This window comes from Ochotona curzoniae, unplaced genomic scaffold (assembly GCF_017591425.1).
Source record: "Ochotona curzoniae isolate NIBS_2020 unplaced genomic scaffold, NIBS_Ocur_1.0 contig_1, whole genome shotgun sequence".
Lineage (NCBI taxonomy): Eukaryota > Metazoa > Chordata > Mammalia > Lagomorpha > Ochotonidae > Ochotona > Ochotona curzoniae.
This window is the reverse complement of record NW_024464918.1, coordinates 5,762,110-5,775,253: the sequence shown is the minus strand read 5'-3', so window position 1 is coordinate 5,775,253 and position 13,144 is coordinate 5,762,110.

Here is a 13,144-nt window from a genome sequence, read left to right as displayed (position 1 = left end):
CACCTAACTAATGGTGGTCTACAACAGCTTTTAATACCTTCTCATTAGTCAAATGAGAATGGTACTCACATAATCATGACTTTAGTGACCTACACCCTCATCTTCATTTACTGACAGACTTTCTTTCTTCAAGCACCTTTGGTTGTTCTCAGAGGCCCCACCATAATTCCTTTCTCTCTCTCCTTTGCCTGCACAAAACTTCTTTGACTCAATGCTGACACCATTATCACAGCTTCCAGAAGGCAGGAGGTCTTGGTGAAGGTCACCCTGCTCTCCTAGGAAGCCACATGGCTAGACTTAAAGTCTAACCCCGAGATGTTAGTCAGGATACTCTAGAAACTCCACTTAGGTAAAATGAAAATAACAGTATTTTCACCACAGACCCATTGCAAAGATCTTATGAAGGAACTTCATAAAATGAAACTGAAAAGTTATCAGTAGTCTCATTTTCCCTAACTTATCCTTATTGTAAGAACTGCATGTGGCACTTACTGCAGTCATGTGGGAGATTCTGGTGTGGGGCTGAAGTAGAGGGATCCAAGTGGCAGGCTCTCTCCTATTAATTACACCATGAGGTTGTGTGCATATCCCCTTATTAGGAAAAGTCAGGTTGGGCATATTTAACACTTTTACAGTAATTATTAAAGTGTGTATTACTCCTAAAATAATGCTGGTACATATGTGCCTGGCCAGGATTAATCCAAACTGGGCATGGTTACTTCTTTATTTGAATCTTGGCTCTTTTTATTAAAGAGTCAATTATAGCCTTGTAGGTCATAATAAAATAGAGATCTTCATTCAGGGAACCAGTCATTGCATTTCTGATGAAAGATTTCCTGAGCCCAAGAGAAGGAGGCATATATACAAATGTGTGTCTTTGCACCTTCTAGTGACACATTTGGCATTTATAACATTCTGTGATTTTTAAGGTGCTTATGAATGACTGAAAAATGTCCATCTCTCTGAAATAATCTCTCTATTTGTGTGTTTTCTTTCTGCTGCCTGCATCCAGGAGCTAGGATTACTTAGGGATTTTGTTTCTTTAATGGGGGAGCAAGGGACTAAAAATGATATTTACTTTAAAATAAATAAAATAAATACACCAAACAAAAACTCATTATTTCTTGAAAATCCCCTTTCATGTCCAACCACCAAGGGAGCCTCTGCTGCAAATGATTTCTTGAAAGAGTCCAAATGAGAGCCAGGAAAATCTTGTAGCCATTAGGCTATAATCTCTATGAATCACCAATTTGTTCTTCATGACTTTTCTGCATTCCTTCTCTATTTTGTAGTTTATTTTGTGCAATGTTTTCAGCAACAGCTCTGCCAAGCCCCAAAGTCTAGAAGAAGTTATCCAAGTAGGGAGTGTGTTTGTCCCACTCTGCAAGCTGCTTGCCCCCAAAACAAGGCATGCATCTGACATTCCTTCCATCCCACCCTTCTCTTGTCTATTTACAGGGACTAAGAAAAACCAGACCCCAGACGGAAACACTTGGGGATAAGGTGCTCAACAGTCAAGGTTGTCATGAGCAAATTTTAAACATTAGGGCACTTGCTTTCCCAATTCCTCAGTGCATCTTGCAGAGCCTGAGACCTTTAAGAAAAAAAAAATCCAACAAAACTGCAGCTATGACCAGGGAGCAGTGGCTACATTGTGGCTTAGTTAGCGCAATAAGTAGTTTACTTTAGCTTGGCTTATGGAATCTCTCCCTTTTTTAACTGCTATACACAAACAATCCACTTCTCATTTACAAATATTACACATCTGTATGGGAAACCACACTCTCTCTTGTTAAATGAATATTTATTTCCTCTTTCTCCCCAACATGGGGCATTCGTTTTGAAGTAAGTTAAACAGATTGGCCTCCTTCAACACACTAAGAGGACTGGGGTTTCTGGATCTATGCTGATGGGCAGAGGGTGGGTGTCTAATTTATTCACACAGGCATCCATCATTATTCAGTTCATCCGTGTATTTACTGAGTAAATATTATCAAGTATCTATCCTGTGGGCTCAGGCATTGGAATAGGCACTGGGAATACTGTGGCAATTAAATACATTTATTCCTTGCTTTGATGGAATTATATGGTCTAATGCGAGAGACAACTAGTACATAAATGCTTGCATATATTTTAAATTTTTAATTATAATTAAAGGAAATAATTCAAGGGAAAAAACAAGTTGTCAAACTTTTAAAAACAAGGGCCAACGTATTATATGATTCCCTTTTTAGGAAATACTCAGACTAGCAAACCCAAAGGGAAATATAAGGTCAATTAGTGGTTGCCCAAGGTTAGGCGAAGGAGGATGGGGTGAAAGAGGACAGCTAAGGGGAGCTGAGTGACAAGGAATGTACACTTCTGAATATCTTCAAAGCCATAGAATCTCTCCATTCAGTTGCGCTCTCTCTGGATTCCTTCTCAGGAAGTTTTTCTGCCTGGGTCATTTATTTCACCAGACTAGCAACCCAACAAACAGTGGGGACCTTTATCCTCTAACTCCAGTGCAAATTCCTAAGTAGGCCTTAATTAGTGTGACTTAGTATCACATATCTACTTCAGTGTCATTCGTTCGTCATGAGAGTCTGGTGACAGCAGAGGGCACATGCCCATCCTAGGAGCTGGTCAGCTGTACTGAAAAACAAAATGCATGCTCTGAAAACAGAGGGGGAGAGTTCTGGAATGAAAGAGGCTGGGTAGGCAGAAGCAGTGGCACCCACCTTGAGGTCTGAAAGCTGCTTGATTCAACCTTAGAATCAAGGTTTTGTCATGAGGAAGTATGGCCCTTCAGGATGCACACTGCTTCCACATTGGCACAAAGCCTTCAATAGCAGAATACTCCAAGTGTCACACAGAAGCACTGCCACATTTACAACTCTCAATGGGATCTGCTACTTGGTTGAACACAACAATAACAGCCATAAAACATACATTGATGATAGGGTAAGATTTTCTAAAGTTAATATTTTGTAAATTAATTTACACAGGCATTTTTCGTTCACACTGGTTTGGAATTCATGCTGTGGGGAGTGAGGATTTTTGTGGGGGCAGTGGGAGGGGAATAGAGAGACCGGGATAAGTGTTTCATTTGGTCCCTTGCCTAGGTGTACACATCAGCTCCTGGGAAGCTATGAAGTTCCAAATGGCACATAATAAAACTTCTTGGGCTGTATCCTTTAACAAATGTAAAGGAATTGCCATTAACACATCTCCTAATGACTGTCATATGAAATCTGCTTTGCTAGCAGAATAATGCAATCACATCTTCACGGCAACAGGCACATCTCACTCCCTTCTCACGCATAAACAGCATGGCTTGATCATAGTTCACTTTCCCATGGTTCATCCGATGTGTGACTTCAGAATCCTCCTCAACACAATACTATGGGGACCTAGCACCATTCAAGTGGAATTGGAGAGCAGCAGCATCCCCATAAGCTTGGCAAAGTTATTTCATCTTACATAACCTGCTGAATTTGCTTATTTTTATAAATGTACTTAATAACATTGAGCTATTATTCCTATTACTGCCTTTAGACTACCTCCCCACAGAATTACCACCTCAGTTTCTCTGCACATGTTAATGGCAGGCAGAGGAACCTAAGTGATTTCTTTTCTAGCTTTTTTCAGACTTGGAAGTAGGGATCCTGTTAAGTAGAAAATGTACGCTTTCATAAATGGTCAGCATGAGGACATCCAGATGAAATGCTGCACAGTTCTGTAAGAAGCCACAGAGGGCGAGACGTCCATCTGTCCCTTAGTGTCCTCTAACACTGACTCATGTGATAAATGCCTATGCTTAGTGCCAGGAAAAAGTTTGTCTCTACAGAAAAATTTCTATGTTTTCCATTGTCAGAAAACCAAAACTAAGTAACCCAACATGTTTCCACTTTGCCTTCATTGCCAGGAAGCTTGTGCCAAAAATGTATTACCCAAGTGTTATAATTAGCCCAAACCAGGTGCCTAAAGCCATCAACTTCTTTTGTATCCTTCAGACATTCCTAGTTTTCTTTTACCCTTGAATAGTTTCTTTTATTCTGATTGAATCCTCAAATTTCTTCAATTTGCCTGGAAGAATTGGGTTGCCTAACTTTTTAACGCCTCTTTCAACTATAAAAATGCTATGAAATCTTCAATAAAAGTCAAATCATTAGAGCAAAATGATGAGTTCTAAGTAGGACTTACAGCCTCTGGCATCCCAGTAAATGAGGAAAGATGAAGGGATTTAAAACACACTAAGAACCTACTCTAAACCAAATCCCCTACAACTATAGCCTCAATCACCGGCCTATGAGCAAATATACGTGTGACTCTGAGGTGGGGAAAGCCATGTCTACAGTCATGCCCTCCTGCCCATATCTCCTATAACTCAGCAGCACACTGGCATTCCCTTAAATTATGAGCAGTGTCTTTCATGCTCTTGAGCTGCTGCCATCAGAAATATATTATCCAAGTGTATCCCCAACCCCCTCCTCTGCTATTCTTTTAATAGACCCTGATCTACATTCAGCCACATCTTTTCCTTTTTTTAAAGGTGGATATACAGAGAGGAAGATCTTCCATCTGATGGTTCACTCCTCAACTAGCCCCAATGGCTGGAGCTGCGCCAATCTGAAGCCAGGAGCCAGGAGCTTTCTCCAGGTCTCTCTTGGGGGTGCAGGGTACCTAAACCTTGGGCCATCCTCAACTGCATTCCCAGGCCATAGGAAGGGAGCTGGATGGGAAGCAGGGAACCAGAATCAGAACCTGCATCCATATGGGATCCCGGCATGTTCAAGGCGATGACTTAACCCCCTATGCTATTGCACCAGGCCCATCAGTCATGTCTTCTTGGCTGCCAACATGTTAGGATAAAAAAAGACATAAAAATTCATGAAAAATATTGTTAAAAAAAAAGCTATGGGTGGATTTTTAAATTTTCAGACAAAAACATTTTATCTCTTCATTCATCTATTTAATAAACTTTCCATGGGTTTCCTTTCTCCTTAATTCTGTAATTACACAATGATGATAAGAAGAAAATCATCTTCTTATACTCTCCAGTGGGAGAAAAATGGGCACAGAAGGGATGGAATGACCAGGAATAGGGCATCAAAAAGTAGGGAGGTAACTATCAAGCCTAGTAGAACTTCAGCTCAAACTGGCTCAAGAACCATCAAAGCAGACTGATAAGAATGGGCCAGGAAAGTAAGAACCAAAAGCAAGATTGATGGCACTGAACACTCAGCAGAGGAAATTGCTAGGGGCACAGCTCCCTGAGGCACACGTTCCACTTGCACATCACAGATGAAGAATTGGGGCTTCCCCAGAGCAGAGTGTGTTGACCAAGAGCACAAAGTAGTGACTTCTGCGATGAGACGCCAAGCCAACTCCACTGTGTTCCTTCCATGACTCACCTGTGTGGAATGGCTCATGAACCACACCTTTCCTGGTCCTCAGATTTCATCAATAAATATTTCCCAAACCTATAATGGCTATATTTCTATTCTAATACTTCCAAAGTCAATTTCTCCGTCAATGCCAAGTATAGCAACTAAATGACTTCAAAAAATTAGAATCCAATTCCTCTTATCATGGCCACAGCAATAAGGAGTTTGAAAACCTTACTTTCTAATGTTATCTTCTCCCAAAATTCTGATATAATCATGCATTATAAAGCACAAGCACATATACACATATAAGAGGGATTATTAGCTCTATTAGAACATGAAAAGAGGTAGCAACTTTGGATTCTGTATTTGTTTATTCAAGCTGTAAGCCAACACCAATATGTAAAGCAAGATGGAGAACCACTATAATAACGCTTTCTCTTTACTGAGAGAAGTCCCTCCGTTTACTTTGGAGTAGAGCTGCGTACTGCAATACATCTTCATTTCCAAGTATGCTAGTCTGTATTGTACAGTTCATCTGTGAGAGTATAAGTACATACATGTTTATATATATTTTGCATTTTGCATGTAGATTCCCTTATACCAGAGAGAACATATGATATTTGTCCTTTTGAGACTGGCTTACTTCACTGAATGCAGTGATCTTTGGTTAACAATGACACAGTTTAATATATCTTGTCAAGATGATACTAAATTTTTTATCTTTATGTAGACCTACAATGTCATGATACACTTAAATAGCAGAATTCTACTCTTGTACCTGTTATTAAAGGACTACTACTACTATACTACTACTACTATAATGATGAGAGGGAAACATGGGGAGGCAGAAAGCATGGGGTCCCTAAACCCACAAAAATGGAAAATAATTGAAAAAAATTTTAAGGCCCTCCTCATTGCTTCATCTGTATAATGGATTTTTTTTAGGTATCATAAAGAGTATAGGAATATTCTAAGTGTTCTGGGGTGGTAAAATTTCTTTTCAGAGGAAAAGCACATTATTTAAATATTGTGCTGTGTCCTAGCCTTCTAATGTGGCAGGTCCTGTGACTACTTAGGAAAGGGTCCATTGAGTCTTTCTGATCCTGAGAGCATCAGAATGGAGGCTAAGCATATGTTCTTCCTGGATGCGTTGTTCTCAGGCCCATACTAAAGCCTCCCTTGCCACCAGGAAACTTCATTCCCCCAGTGTTTTTAATACTTGTTTAAAGTTATGGAATCCGTTGTGTGTATATATAAATATAAAATGTTGGAAAATATTATCTTGACATTTGACATCTTAATCCCTCTCAGGGAGGAAGTTATCATTGTCTGGAAAATGCTTTGGTAAACGTGCCTGGAAGATGACATCAGCGGGAGTTGAGACCTTAGAACAGAATGAACACAAGCTATACTGGACAAGCACAGAGCAAGGCCACAAGTTTTGTCTCTGTTCCTGACTAGGCAGAAGAGAAATGAACAATGAGGAAAACAAACTGAAGGAGGGGTTGAGAGAAAACAGAGATTAAAGTCACAGGAGCGGCGTGGCCCTATGTAGGCAGACATTCATCTTTCTATATGTTTATACCACATCTGACACTATTCTAATCGTTTCATTTATATTCTCTCATTCTATCCTTGTGTCAATTCTTTGAATAGACATTATTATAGTTCACATTTTAAACACGAGAAATTGAGGAGGAACTTCCCCAGACTGCCAAACTGCCAGATATAAAGCAAGTCAGGAGCAGGTAAAATTGCATTTTTAAAAATATTTATGTTATTTTATTTTTTCATTGGAAAGACAAGATATGCAGAGAGAAAGAAATACAAAGAGAAAGATCTTCCAGCCACTCATTCACTCCCCAACTGGCCACAATGGCTGGTGCTGAGTTGAACTGAAGCCGAAGCCAGGAGCTTCTTCCGGATCTCCCACTTGGGTGCAAAGCTCCAAGGCTTTGGGCCATCCTTTACCAGGCCACAAGCAGGGAGCTGGATGGGAACTGGAGCAGCTAGTGCTTGAACCGGCGTCCATATGAGATGTTGGCAGATGCAAGGTGAGGATTTAGCCACTAGGCTATTGCGATAGGCGCATAATATTGCATCTTAACAGCAGAAGATAATGCCTAGCCATGCAACAATTTTGTTTTTTGGTTTCCTTCCCAAACTCCTACCAAAAATGTCTTCTGTGTAGTGTAAAAACCTTTTTGGTGACTCAGTTTTGTTTTGTTGTTGTTTGCTTTTTTATTTATTTATTTTTTAAGTCATTGATAGAAAGGAGCAAATCCTGCAATCAGGCCCAATGTAACCTCCAAAGAGTGATACAAGAGCCTGAGAAGCAGAGGAAGCTGTATACATATGCACTCCGATTCCAAGAACGCTTAGAGTCTTGGACAGGATTTTGAACTTAGGAGATGGTGGGTTTAGGCTACTTAAATCACAGTGGGTAAGGAAAATCCCCAAATGACATCTGGAAACACTAAGTGATATGGAGTTGCTTAGGCTGAGTTATCTCTCAGTGAGGACAATATTCTGGCTGGCTGGCCTCCTTGTTGCTCCAACAACAGCACCAGTCACTCCCTGGCCTGCAGAGCCAGCCACACTCTATCCATCTGCCACCGTGTTCTGACTGACGGACAAGCCAAGAGGACGAACTTGGTTTGGGCCATAGGAGGGCACAAACTGATTTAGTTTAATGTCCCAACCTATGTTTTGCTTGTTTATTTTTTAATTTATTATTTAATAAATGTTTACATTAGAGGTTTTTTGTTTTTGTTTTTGCCTCCCAGGGTCAGGATTTCTCACTTTACAGCCGATCAACTTGCCATCAGAGGCAGGTAAACAAATTGCTAGAGTGACATATTACTTAGTGTGTCTGCCACGCTCACGTCCTGCCTGATTGGATGGGAAATTGGAACCCTGATAATACAACTGAGACACAGGCAGGGCCAACCTGGACCTGAACATCAGAGCTTCTCTGCATCATAGAAATCAACACTGTGGAGTGCCAGGTACATCAGAATAACTCAACATACAGTGTTTGAATTATAACAGATAGATGAATGAATAGATGGATGAAAGCTCATAGTAGATAAAGAATGAAAAGGTGGTATATCCCCATCTCTCCTCTTCACCACAACCACTATCACCCAATTAAGAGCTTTGCAGACAGGGCAAGTGTATTCACAGCAGTTTTCCCTTTAGAGACAATCTGCCAGACTCAACTATTCCATCAAGACTCAAAGCTCTCCTCTTAGGGAAGAACTGGTCCATCATTTTGCCAGTATCATCTGTTCTAGCTAGTTTCCAAGGTCATGCTTATTAGCCTCTGGACCTGAGGAAGACAAGCCAGGTCCAGTTAAAAACAGAGGCTTGGGCAACTCAGAGGGTCTTCAAAAGATGGGGTGGAACCCAAGAGAAAAATCTCAAAGGAATCAGAAGCTGAGTCATCATGATAAACCCCAGATCCCCAAGTCTGGCCCTGTGCAGTTTTGCTTGTTGGTTGGGTTGTATTTTAAGCCTTAATTATTATTCTTTTAAACTTGCAGTCTCAGAGCCTTGCTATTAAAGTTCTTTCAAAATGTTTGGGAAGTCAGTCATGTTTAAGTTTATCCTCTTACTGTTTGGATGACAGGAACTATTTGTAAACGGAGCACCCTGCCAGTTACCAGCATTTATTTGCAGTTATATCACAAATGTTTTTGAAACTTGTGTTTATCTATAATTTGACACATCAAGAGGACTTTTGCTCTTGGCCAGAGCTCCTGCCAAAGCAAATGGTTATGTGTTAAAGTTGCTTTCATCAGACCTTCACAGACCTAATGGTTGACTCTCACATCTCCCTCGCATCAGGGTTACCCAAAGTAATGTTAGAGAAGCAATTGAACACACATGTAACAAACTGAAGAGCACACGAGGAAAGAGGGTTGGGGCTGGAGGGCAAGCTGTTCTTGGAGTAATATTTTAAATAGAGGGTTGTTTTCTGAGGAGCTGGCTCTGACATGCACAAATGCAATTTGGCAGAAGACCTACTTACTCTCTCATCCACCTCTGTACTGATTACAACGATTGCTCTTTGCTCTGCTGCGAAACTCCAAGAAGATGTGTCGGCACCCGAAGGCATCTGTTTCAGTCTGTAAACTTACCCACCCTTTCTGTGAAGCCCTGGGAAATCCTATCTTGGCTGACTTTTGGAGCAAATCTCTCCATTGGAAAGATGAATGCTTTTGGTGATGGATTTTGAAAACGTGAGTACTTCATTGCTGGAAGGGGCCCCTCAGAGATGATGTCGTCCAAATCCCAGCTTATCTAATCCATGCATTCATTTAACAAATATTTGCCAAGCTGCTTTCCAATGCCAGGCAGCATTCAATGTGACAGGGAAAATACCAGGACCGAAGCAGACGAGACTCTTCTTTCATGAGATAAACACAAAGAATAATTCCAGCGAATGCTAAGGTCACAAGAAAAACAAAATAGGATAATATGCTAAAAAAGTGATTGGCAAAATGGTCATTAGATAGAGAGGCCTTGAGAGGAGATAACATTTGACCCTAGACTAAATGATAAAAAAAATTTTTTTTTCCAACCACAGATCTGAAACGAAGGAGACGCAGACAAAGAAAGCAAATGTGCAAGTCAGATAGGGAAAACCTGCAAAGTCAGAGAAAAGAAAAACTGGAGCTGAGAAAGTGAAGTTGCAGAGGAGTAGGGACCTGTACACTCAGGGCCTGGGAGAAAGGGTGAAGAGTTTGTGATGAACTAAATGTGGACAAGGACAGTGACAAGACAGATAGAATGCCCACGAGACAGCACATGTAACTACAGACAGGTCTCTGCTGTCTGGGACTCGTCGCTGCACACACATCCCCAGAACAAAAGTTACGATATTTTTCCTCTTATTTTCCCATTGAATTTGTATCCTAGAAAGGCCTAAGACACCAGAAAATATATCTTAGCACAGAGATTCATCTAGCAACATGTTATTCTTGTAAATAGAAATCTCTGTTGGTTAAAATGATCTCTCAGGGGATAGCACTCTGCTGAAACACATACAGCTGCCACCTTCAGGGCCAGAATCTCATATGGGCACACATCTAAGTCCAGGCTGCTCCACTTCTGATCCAGTTTTCTACTAATGTGCCTGGGAAACCAGCAGAGGATGATCCAACTGCCCGAGGCCCTGTACCTACGTGGAAGTTATGAAAGAAGCTCCTAGCTTCAGATTAGCTCAGCTCAGCCATTCGAGGAGTGAACAAGCAGAGGAAAGATTTTGTGTGTGTGTGTGTCTGTGTGTGTGTGTGTGTGTGTGTGTGTGTATGTTTCCACCTATCCATCTATCAAATAAATATTCCTCAAAAAAATAAACGAAACAAGTTCTCAGGTTGAGGTGTTGTGTGTGTGGTTCTTCCATGCACTCTTCAGTACTTCCTATTTGCTTTGATCCAGGTTAATAAGAGGAGAAAATTCCTCTGTCTAGAGTTTTCCAAACTTCATCAGTTTGCAGATTAGCTTCAAAGGTAGTGTCAGACATGTGGCCTACTCTTATTCTCTTTTATTTAATAATTTTGTTTAAATGAATTTGTTATTTTAAAACTTATGTCTGTATCAATCAGTAACATCATAGCATTCTTATGGGTTTTTTAATTACACAAAAATAAATGTATTAAAATCTCTTAGGTTTATACTTTGCTTTACCTAAAACCATATCCTAGAGGCATGCTTCCAGGAGAAAAAAAAACCACCTATGGGATCCAATAAATAGTATGCTTTCCCAGCTTAAAGACATATGCATTCCTTTTCCATTTCTCATTTTTGCTCCTAAAATAGACACATGTATGCCAACTTTCCAATTGCTACTGTTTGCTCAAGTGCAGAAGATACAGAAGCGGTAGAATACCTTACTTCTGAAAAGTTTAGGAATCCTGAATGACAATAATTAATGCAATCTTTTATTTCTTTTTCTTTACTCTCCCTGGAAAGTAGCAGTTGCAAGTGATGAGTTGGGACCAAAATAGGAAAGCGTAGGCAGTGCTTCCCCAGAACACCACCTTCAAAAGGCAAGACACATATGTGCCGTTTGCCAAGGACAACACATGTACCAACACCGGTATGTGTCTAAACCAAATTTTTTTTTTAATTCCTACTCTAAAATATCAAATATTTATCAAATAAAGAGCATACTGTAATAAAGACTCACAAACACCATCACCTTCATTGGAGGATTGTCAACCCCTGCCAATGGGATTTTGTCTGTACTCCCACTCAACTCGCCCTTCCCAGTGGGTTACGTAGAAAAAAAAATCAGAGAAAAACAATCCAAATACATCAGCAAGCACATAATTGGCAAGCTAATATCAACTAGGGTACAGATATATGCAGAAAATAAACAACTTGATATGATGAAGAGCATGGAAGGGGAAGCAATTTCCTTACACAGATGGAAAGAATGATATATAGTGAAACCCGTAGACAAAGCAGGGAAAAGGTATTTCAGGTTGCAGAGATAGGGAACACCAGGACTTTGCAGTGGGTAAGAACTAACTGTGCTTAAGAACAGAGTGCAGGGACTGGCGCAGTGGCTCAAGTGGTAAAGGTCCTCGCCTTGCACGCCCAGGATCCCATATGGGCACCGGTTCTAATCCCGGTAGCCCTGCTTCCCTTCCAGCTCCCTGCCTGTGGCCCGGGAAAGCAGTCGAGGAGACCTGGAAGAGGCTCCTGACTTCGGATCGGCATAGTATCGGCCTTTGCGCTCACTTGGGGAGTGAATCATCGGATGGAAGATCTTCCTCTCTGTATATCCGCCTTTCCAATAAAAAATAATAAAATAAATAAATAAATAAATAAAATCTAAAAAAAAAAAAGAACAGAGTGCAGACGCTGTGACTGGGATGCAGTAAACAAGGAGCGTGTGGGACAGAGCAGGTCAGAGGCACAGACAGGACAAATAAAGCTGTGGTCAAACTGGAGACAATTCCTTTAAGCATGGGAGAAGCTCTCGAACAATCTGAAATGCACATGTCAAATGACATAATTTTAATTTTTAAAATAACTGCTTTATTGCTATATAATCTACCTACCACAAATTCATCCTTTATAAAATGCACAGTTCAGTGCTTTCCAATATGTTGATAGAGTACACACATCATCACCATAAAATTTTTGTTTTTCCACCTTAAAAAAAGATCTTAGACCCATTATCAATGATTCCCATTCTCTCCTCCTCCCAGACCCTGGCAACTACTACTTTCCTTTTCTACGGACTTGCTTATTCTGGATATTTCAGACAAACGGAAAGCACACAGTACGTGATGTTTTGTTTCTGAGTTCTTTCACATAGAATAAAGCGTTTGGGGCTCATCCATGTTACACAATACATCAGTACTCCCTCCATTTTTATGACTGAATACTATCACATTGCATGCATACACCATGCTTACCCATTCATCTGTTGATGGGCATTTGTGTTGTTTTTATTTTTTGGCTATTGTGAAAAATGCTGGTATAAACATTTGTATACAAGGTTTTGTGTGGACATATGTTTTCATTTCTCTTGCACATAAGCCTAGGAAAAGAATTATTGACTCATGGAAAGCCTATGTTTCACTTTTCAAGAAATTGCCAAACCATTTTCCCAAATGGCTGTAGAACATTTTACTCCAACTGGCTTCTAGTATATGCACAACTTCACCTACAAATACCACTTTCTGGGGTTTTTTTTTCCTCTTCTTCTTCTTCTTCTTACTTCTCTTAGTAGATATTGAGTGGTATCTTAA